This window comes from Suricata suricatta, chromosome 8, assembly GCF_006229205.1.
Source record: "Suricata suricatta isolate VVHF042 chromosome 8, meerkat_22Aug2017_6uvM2_HiC, whole genome shotgun sequence".
NCBI lineage: Eukaryota > Metazoa > Chordata > Mammalia > Carnivora > Herpestidae > Suricata > Suricata suricatta.
In genome coordinates this window covers 134,092,580-134,102,279 of record NC_043707.1, presented here as the reverse complement: position 1 = coordinate 134,102,279, position 9,700 = coordinate 134,092,580, and the positions used below count along the sequence as shown (strand labels likewise).

Here is a 9,700-nt window from a genome sequence, read left to right as displayed (position 1 = left end):
GTTACTGCTAATAGGGACAACAATTAAGGCTCACATTGAACATCCCCTGCGAGGGGAGGCAGGGGTGCGGGCGTTATGATTTTCAGCCCCATTCTACAGATGAGGAAACTGAGGCTCAGAGAAGTCCACCTGTCTGAACAAATGGGTAAATGGCAACGGGGTCAGGAGGGCAGGCACAGAGAGGAAGGGCTGAGTGTGCAGAGTGCGCGGTGGCAGGTGGGGAGGGCTGACGTAGGACAGAGGGAGGACAGTCTCCTGGGGCACGTGGTCTCGTGGGAAGAGCACGAGACCAGGAGTCCGGCGGGCTGCGTAGAGCGCTGGCTCCTGCGCTGGCTCACCTGGCAAGCTGGGTCTCCTCCCTGGGACTCTACTTCTCCTTCTGTAAAATGGAGTTAATAAGCCCCGCCCTGCCCTGCCCTGTGGGATGTTGTAGGGAGCAAACCAGTGCTACTGGATGGGAGGCTTTGGAAACCGCAGGGAGTTGCCGGCGTGCAGGCGTCATCAGCCCACGTCTGCCTTCCAACATCTCGGCACCCCCGCTGGACCCCGGGTTCTAGAGCCTGGAACTCTGCCAGCCTGGAGTTCCAGAGCCTCGTCCTTGGCCCACCAGCCTCTTCGCCAGGCTTCCAGCTGACGGACCCTGGGGGCTGAGCTGGGAAGGGAGTTAAGGCGGCCCAGGATCCACCACCAGCCGTGGCCTCCACCCTTCTCAGGCCAGACTTCCAATGTGAATATTAGCGGGTGTGAACTAATTTGATGGTGCTGATAAAGGCTGGGCTGCCTAGGGGCCCTGCGCCCCACCCAGCAGCCCCCTCCACCCTCCCCATGATGATAACATCGAGGCTGAGCTGTCCCGGGCCCCCATTCTCAGGTGATGAAATCCCGGCTCAGTTGGGCTGGCTAGCACCACGGTTACCAAATCGCTGTAATTGAGATTAATTTGGGTGCCTGATTGGGTCAGCCCTCACAGGCACCCATTAATTAGTGGGGGAGGCTCAAAACCCCAACAGCTGGCCCCTGCCCCCTGCAGGGGCTGGAGCCGCTCGCTGGAGGGGGTTGCTGAGAGATTGCCCAGGTGGGTCCGTGGTGGGGATGGGGGGACGTGCCGGGCAGATCTTCGGTACTCCAGGCCCCTCCCTCAGCCCACTCCATCCTGAGGTCTCCCTCCCCTGCGCCTTTGACTCAGCCCCTAAGGCAGCCCTGGGTCTCCAAGAGTTAAAGGGCTCATTACAGGGGTGGGGAGAGGTGTGTGTAGGGGGGTTGTTCAGAGGCTTCTTGGACATCAAACAGCTCTTGCAAAACTTCCAGATGAGTTAAGTGCATATGAATTTGAAACAGACAATGAAGTTCCCTTTAAGAGACACCTGGGCAGAAAAATGAAGGGAAAAGTGCCCCAGGGAGAGCTCATTTGGGGATTTTTTTTTTTCCTGAACCCAAAACATACAGGGAAAAACAAACCCACCCGTCTACACTGGATGCCAGAGGCAGGCTGGCACGCCCTGACTCGGTGCTGGACCGGCAGTGAGCTGGGCACACGCATGTGAGTGGAGAGACCCAGCAAAGTGCATGAGCAGAGCCGACGTCCTGGGCACATGGGCACACACAGGCCGGTGTGGTGCGGGGGGAGGCAGAGGGAGGGGACAGCAGCCCAGGGATGGAGCAGAGCCCAGCATGCTGGAGGAGGACGAGGGCATTCGAGGGGAGGCGCCTGGATGGAGACCAGATGGAGGTGGGGGGGGGGGCGGGGCCCTCTGTGCCAAGGGGCAGAGCCCAGGGTCCCCAGGGTGGCAGCAGGCAGGGCTCCCCCAGTGAATGCTTCTGGCCTGGGCGGGGTCCTCCCGAGTGCCAAGCAGGTGCCCCACCCGCCCAGTCCCACTCACCTGACTTGCTCCACTTAATTGTCGGGGTGTTTTATTTTTTCCCTGTGAATCTCACAGAGGGACAAAAGCAGGTTCTGAGTCACCAGGAACCGGCCCCCGCTTCCACCCACGCTGGAGCCTTGTCCTTGCCCCCACCCTCCCCGAGGACCTTAGGACCCTGTGGCGGCGGGGGTGGGGGGCTGGCCCAGGGTGACTGCAGGGAGCCCTAGACCCCTGCTGGTGTCCCCATCTCTGCCCAGGGCCCCTGGGGCGCTGGGCGTGTGACCTCTCTGGGGGGCCTAATGGAGCAGCCTCCTCTCACTGGTGCATTTGCAATTCATGGCTCCAGCCCAGACTGCATTAGGGCCCGGCTGTCACTCGTGATGAATGTCGCTTGTTTTCCAGAAAAAAACGGGCCCTGGATGCAGAGTGACAGGGCCGAGGGAGACGCCCGGCCCTTCCCTGGCCTGATCACCAGGGCATGGCCGGAGTCCATGTCCACTGACATCGTCAGCGGCCTGTCAGTGGCCTTGGAACTTGACTCCTCCCTGGGTCTCGAGGTGGGGGGTGGTGCTCCACACAGACTCTCCTGTTCGGCAAGCCCTTCACAGTCCCTGCCCACAGGGTTCTCCCGGCAGCCCTGCTAGAGAGACTCCACTCGAGCAGCTCCATTTGACAGATGGGCAAACTGAGGTTTTCAGGAAGAGGGAAGATCCCTGAAAGAATGTTGGCTGGAGGTGAATTGGAGGGTGGCCAGGGGTTCGCAGGCTCAGGGGCCTTCCCGAGGGAGAATGTTTGGGTGGTTTGTGGAGGAGGCCAATGGAAGGGGGAAATTTGAATCCCCGGTAGCCTCAGTGTCCCTACCCCATCCTGGCGCAGAGAGGAGGGGCAACCAGAGCTGCTACCTGCCCCCCCACCCCCCCGCTGCCTGGGTTCTGCCTTCTCTCTCCCTGCAACTCCCTTCCTGTCCAAAAGAGAGGAGTCCCACAGGTTAGGGGCTTCCTCCTAAACGCTAACTTTGATGGGGGCAAAGAGAATTCCTTCCTTCCTATAGACCTAATCCCACACTTCAGCCAGGCCACGGGAAGCAGGGACCTGGGGTGCAGGAATTAGCTAGAAGTCCCATCCAGGGCCCCTCCCCCAGGCCTCTGCCCCTTGGCATCTCAGAGAGCTGGCATTTGCCAGGCCTTCTGGAACAGAGAAATCTGGACAGGCCTCCCTGGTGACTTATGCCGGCTCAAGAGCCCACCATGGCTCCCATGTTCCCAGCATCGCATCCCATATCCTCCTGGCAAGAGGCAGAGGCTCGGTCTTGGGCCATGCGTGCTGCTTGTTCACCATGTACCCCTCTCCCTGGCACCGTGCCTGGATGATAGTAGGTATTGGCTGAAAGAGGAAATGAATGAATGAATGAATGCCCTGGACTAGAGTGTGTAGAAGATGTGAGCTGCCAGAGAGCCTGAGCCACAGGGCCAGGGGGTCAGGTCCTGATGCCCCACCCCCCACCACCTCCCCTGGGCTCTAGGTCTGGGGATGGCCCACCTGCTCACACAGCCTTGTGGGTTTCCTGGTGGCAAAGCCAGCAGGTGCAGTGGAAGTCTGGCTCTCACCCAATCAGAGCTCTGGTTCTTTGGCACCCAGGCCCCCCAGCCCCAAACCCACCCCAAGGGACTAGGGCAGTGCAGACCAAATGAAAAAAATTTACTTTCTCCGGGGGTCTGGAGGCCAAGTCCGACCCCAGATAATGCCGTTATGTTAGGAGCCGCAGTAGCCACGTGCCTTGCTAACAGGCACTTTCTGTGACAAGCTGCCCAGGTAGGTCCTATCTTTCTACCCCATCTCACAGATATGGAATAAGACTCAGACACTGAGGGGTGTACATGTTGGGACCAGAGTCTGTACACCTGACAACACCCCCAGGGGGTGACACAGCTCCTCCTGACTGTCCATCCTTTCTGGGCTCATGAAGCAGCCAAGTGTCAACTCTCTTGGACTTTCCTCTCCCCAGGTAGAGCTCCTGTCCCGGTGTTTTTGTCCAGTGGGGACGTCTCCCCTCCTGCCAGCTGCCTGCCCTGGCTGTTCCAGGTGGCCTCAGGGATATCACTGTCTTAGGGCTTCCTCACTCTCCACCCAATACTTAGGGTTTCCTTGGCAACAGGGCCAGAGGTTGGGCTCTGGGCCCCCCGAGCGACCCTCCCCCGGCCTCAGAGTCCAGGGATCAGCTAGGTTTCCAGAATCCAGATGTGCCAAGTGCCTGCCCCTTTTTCCATACGGGCACAGGGTGGTCCTGTCTCCCAGGGCCGCAGACGGCTGCACAGCTCTGGAGCACCCCAGAGGCCAAAGCTCTGCGTCCATGTCACATCCAGCCGCACCTTCCGGGAGAAGCATGAGCCATTGCAAGGAGAACGTTGGTTCAGAGCGAGCTGGCCCTGGGTTCCGATCTTGCCATTATCCGAGCTGTGTGGCCTTGGATAAATTGCTTTATCACCAGGAACTCTGGCTTTCTCATCTATAAAATGGGCACGACCGTCCCTTACGTTGAGTGGCAGTAGCGGGGCTCACGTGAGCTGTGTGCCAGCATGCAGCACACAGTAGGAGCTTTGATAAGGGGGGTAAGTGACACCCCAGTGAGACCCGGGAGGCCAACAGGGCAGTTCCTGCCAGTGGGCATCATCCTGTCGGGTCTCTGGGTCCTGTCTTTTCCTGTCATCCATCAATGCTGCCCCGCCACTCCTGTGGCCATCTGTCAGCGCCAGCTGCCGCCTGCCCCCATCTGGGCACCAAGCAAGGCCTCAGACGCCCCGGGGCCCTGCCCCACCCTGTCCCCCCTGCTGATGCTCCCGCCAGCCTTCAGGTCCCCAGAGGAGGGCCCTCGGGCGGCTTCCCCGCCTCCCAAGGGCACCCCTTTATCCTCACCCTGGGGCTTCCCACACCCCCGGGGGCTCCTCACAAAGGCCTGGGGCCCAGGGACCAGCACGGAAGCCCCTCCGCGCCCAGTCCACAGCGCAGCCCCCGCCTCCCGCCCCCTCGGCCAGGCTCTTACCACATCCTGCCGCAGCCCTGCGTCTATTTCATCAAGCCAAGGATTGCTTTTTAAATAAATCTAAAAAACTCCACTTCCTCCTTGGCAAGTTCATTTTAAGTCATTTTATCTCTTTCCCCCCTATATTTTTCCCAAATAATGTGATTAAGTGACTCAGTGCCGGCTGCCTCTGGCAGGCCTGGCCTCTAATTCAGTTTGAGGACTGCCACCTCTGACCCCACTCCACTCTGGCTAAGAGAACACTTAAGCGCTATTCTACCGCTTCCTACAGAGAGAGGCTGGGGGGTGGGGGGCGGTGGGGGGGGACGGGGGGGGGAGCGAAACAAACTTTCACATAAAATTATGGTATATGGATAATTGAGAAGTTTAAAAACATGAATCTAATTGTACAGTCCCTGGAGAAACCCATATCGAGCCGCCCTATATGAGGCCTGGAACCTCCCGATGATGATTTATTGCTAAATCCTAGTATTTTTCAATACATTATAGTTTTTAAATTGTGTTTAAATTGAGTGTAGAGGAGCAGAGGCCATTAGGAGATGCAGAAATGATGATTATATTTAAATATTCATGCACGCAGTACCTTATTATTGAATCTGAACACTAACAAAATCAATATTAAGTGCGGTTTGACATGAATTTATTTATGAATTTCGACTTTCTAAGTACTGTATTTTTTCACTCAAAAATTGTGAGTATAATGTAGTAATGATATCAAAACACAGTGTCAGAGAGCATTAGCCGGCGAGGTTATAAACCTCAGGATTAGGGGGCCCCAGATTGCCCTCAAAAGTGCTTAGTGCACAAAACCCAATTCTTTTTTTTTTTTCTTCCCTGTTTCTGAATCGTGCAAATCCACATACGCTCCGGGGGGAGGGGGAGGGCGGGGGGAAGAGAGGCTCAGCTGGAGGGGCGGGCGGAACGTGGGCGCTCAGCTCAGCCGAAGCTAGGGTGTCGGGGGGCCAAGCCCTCCCTCAGCCTGACACCCAGGAAGCAGCACCCCGGGCTGGCGGGGAGTGGGGGGCCCTAAGGGGTCCGGGGCAGGGACTGAAGGTGGGGGGCAGGGTGGGCACCGGTGGGTTCTGACCCCAGGAAACGAGCTCATAAGGAGCTAGAGAGGCTTTGCCCCCCGACAGTCTGGGTCCTGTCCCCAGTGCATCCCGGGACAGGTAGTTTAGGCCACCGCCTCCTGCCCGGCCCAGCAGGACCCACTGGCCACGCTTTGGTAGTGACATTGGTGAAGATGCTGAATGTGAGGGTCGTCAGCCGCCCGGGGTCCCGGTTCCTCCCCGCCATCCACAGCTTCTCCTTCGAGTGACCTGGGGCCCGTCCAGCTGCCCCTATGCCACCACCGCCCAGAAGGCCGCCTGTAGCTGGTAAGGGGAGAGGGGGTACCCATCCCAATGGCAGAGGCTTGATGTCCACCCGCTGGCTTAGCCCCTGAGCCTGGCACAGCCGGGGTGGCCCCTGTACGCTTGGAACCGCTTGGCCGTGCCTCATTCCTGTCCACCCAGACCCTACAGGGCCCTGTGTAGACACGTGCGGGCACACACGCGCAGGTGGTGCGTGAGAAGGAATGAGTGCCCAGCTAGGGCAAGACCCCATTTTTCAGAGGGAGAATGACTCCTGGGTGTGTAGTATTTTGGGACACAGGCAGCCCCCACTCCCCACAGGGAGAGAACCAAGTACAGTTACTGTCCCTGACTTCAGCTGGCACCTGTCAGCCCTCCCCACACCGTCACCACACACGCGACCCGACACTCGGTGACCCCAGGATCCTCCAAGTGGGCTCCTGCCCCCCATAAACCTGCAGACACCCAGGGCCCAGTGCTCACCACATACCGCCCTCAGGGCCCTCTAACACTGTAAGACACAGACACACACCCCGACACCCACAGGCCCCCAGCTCTCCCACACAGAGGGTTCCCATGGGTGGGAGTCCCCAGCATGCACACCAGCACATACGCTCAAGCACACAGTCAGACCACAGTCATCCTTACACACAGCCACACACACCCCGACACCCGGACGCCCAGATGCCCCGACACAGACACACCCCACTGCCCAACACCCGGGGTGCTCACACATGCACACCCCCTCCCTGAGCCTGGCTTGGGGGCCAGGAGAGCTGCGGCTGTCCAACAGCGGGGGCGAAACCTGGGGCCCAGGTCAAAAAGCACTTAGAAGCCTTGATTCGGAATATTCATCAGCCTTTGGGGGGGAAGAAAGAAGCCCACACACACGGGAGGGGGAGAAAAAACTCAACCCCGACCCTAAACTCTTTTCCAGTAAATCGATGTATTTTGCTATAATTTTATTAGGAATATAAAAGGAGCCTTTTCAAAAGTGCTTAGGACGCAAAAAAAAGAGGCGGGCGATGGAAACATTAGTCTGTCTGTATTAGCAATCCCATAGTCACATTTTATTGTTACTGTCAGGATGCAAAAGCTGTGCTTAAAACAAAATAATACATAATGTATTACTGAGGCATAAACATCAGTGAGCCGCGAGCGGCCGGTGTTTTTATTTTAAAAAGGAGATGCAAGGGGGGAAAAGAAGATTGAGGGACATAGGACGGGGGAGGGGTGCCAGCAGCCTCTGGGGGGCAGGAAGTCCTGCTGGGACCCCAGGCCCCGAGAACTGGGGTGGGCGCTGACCCCCAGTGATGATTTCAACCGCACTGTCCTCCTTGTATCGGCTCCTCCCAGGAAAAAAAAAATCGGTCTCCCAAAGCAGCACCAGGCTCAGGGACCTTTGTCCTGCCCCAGCCCTTCCCTGCCCTGACCTTCACCGCATCCCCGGGGAAGAAGGCTGGGCAGCTCTTGTCTCCATCCTGCAGATAAAGACATTGAGGCTCAAAGGGGGACAGTGACTGACTCTGGTCACCCAACCTGTGAGCGATGTGGTCAGGCCCAGAATCCAGGGCAGAGCGCCAGAGTTCTGGCTCCGTGTCCTTTCCACGGTGCTCAGCTGGCCAGTCTCCAGCCGGGGCCCCGGGGCCGCTGGGCTGGGCTCTCTACCCCCCCTTGCCCCTGCAATCCATTCTCCAACATCAACCCTTGTGATGGTCCATAATGCAAGCCACATCTTATCTAATCCTCTCCAAGCACATTCCACGCCACCCGAGGAGCATCGTGCACTCCTGGGGGCCCCTCCTCTCCCACCCCGGGCCCCTTGCTCAACTCTGCACAAGAGCCCCTGATCCCTGCTCCTTTCCTCCAGCCACGAAGCTTGCTGCTGCCTTAGAGTCTGGGTTCCTGCGATTCCCCCTGCCTGAAGTCTTTTCTGGCCCTTTCCATCAAATACTGCCTCCTCCAAGACATCCTCCCGGATCTTCCAATCTAAACTAGACTCTCTGTTACTTTTTGTCTTATTGATCTGTTTTACATGTACTTGTGTATTGCCTTAAACTAGAGCATAAGCCCCAAGGAGGCAAGGATGTTATTGGTCTTGTTCACTGCAGTGTCCTCAGTATTTGATACAATCCATGTGTAGATGGAAGGATGGATGGATGAATGGATGGATAGATGGATGGATGGATGGATGGATGGATGGCAACCACCACTTGGTTGCCATCGTGGGCCAAGGCTAGAGCACATCAGAGCCCCAGGCATATCTGGCCTGTGGTCCATCCTGCTCTGGTCCCCCAAAGCCCCCCAGACAGGCCAGCTTCCCACATTTGGGGGCCCCATCACTCCAGCAGAGCCAGGGCCCCCGATCTGGGCCTGACCCACCGCAGCCTGCACAGTTAACGACATGGCCTCCCAATTTCAGCACCATATGGACCCAGCACTGCCGGTGACATCTGGGACAACTCCTCCTCCATCCTGTGCCCACCCCCCCAGTTCCTCCCAGCTGTTCTTGGCACTCGAGGGGGGCTGGGTCGGCCTCCCCACCTCGATTTCCCTTCCAGGCCCTGACCCCCGCCTAGCCCTTCAGTGCGACAGCTGCCGGGGGATCAGGGAGGAGCTCCCCACCCTCTATCCTGCTGCGAGGCCCTCGCTTCTCCCTCCACACACGCCCCTGCCCCCAAGGCAACCTCTCCCCTCAAAGACTTCCTCAGAGCCTCAGGGCTGCTCGGTGGCCCCATGGGTCATTAACGGGGACACTGGCCCTTATGAGACAGTTTTAAGGAAGCAACGGTGAAGAGCAGAACCAGGCTCTGCCTCTTAGTAGCTGTGTGATTTGGATCCATTGCTTTAACCTCTCTGTACCTTGGTTTCCTCATCTGTAAAATGGGCCAAGAATGGTGTCTACCTCCTCAGGCCTTTGCGAGGCTTGTGGGGAAATGCGAGATAACGTATGGAAACCCACTGGCACAGAGCTCAGCATGTAGGAGCTGTTCCGCCCTTCAAAGGAAGGCCCCTGGTGGCAGGATGCCCAGCCAGTGCCAGAATGGGTGATTCTGGGACCAGCCTCCGCGGGATCCACCCCTGAGCCCTTGCAGGGGCAGCTGCCCGCTGTCAGAGCACTTGGTGCCACCTAGTGGTAGGCAGGGGCACCAGGGGCCTGGCTGGGGCCTGCGGACAGTGGGGCAGGACGGAGACCAGAGAAGCAACCAGGGGCAGGGGTCCACCACCTCTCTGGGCACTGCTGGGACCCATATGCACCCAAGAGGCCACCCCGCTCCAGACCTGGTGGCCATCCTGGGAGAAGCAACAGGGAGGGGCCACCTCCAGGACCCCCAGTCCCCAGCTCAGGAGTCCCAGTCCTGCTCCACCAGCCACAGCTCAAATGTCTGCCCTGGCACCGAGAGACACCCAGAGAGAGGCACAAAGAAGCTAAGAATGTCGTCTCC

The 9,700-nt window shown here is 58.3% G+C and overlaps 1 long non-coding RNA gene across 1 annotated transcript; it reads left to right on the top strand.

Moving 5' to 3' along the window:
- Positions 1-613: 613 nt before the first annotated feature.
- LOC115297959 lies at positions 614-4,301 on the top strand. Its single transcript, XR_003911539.1, has 4 exons — positions 614-727; positions 1,447-1,540; positions 3,706-3,867; positions 4,140-4,301. It is a non-coding gene; the product is annotated as an uncharacterized LOC115297959 (long non-coding RNA).
- Positions 4,302-9,700: the final 5,399 nt, after the last annotated feature.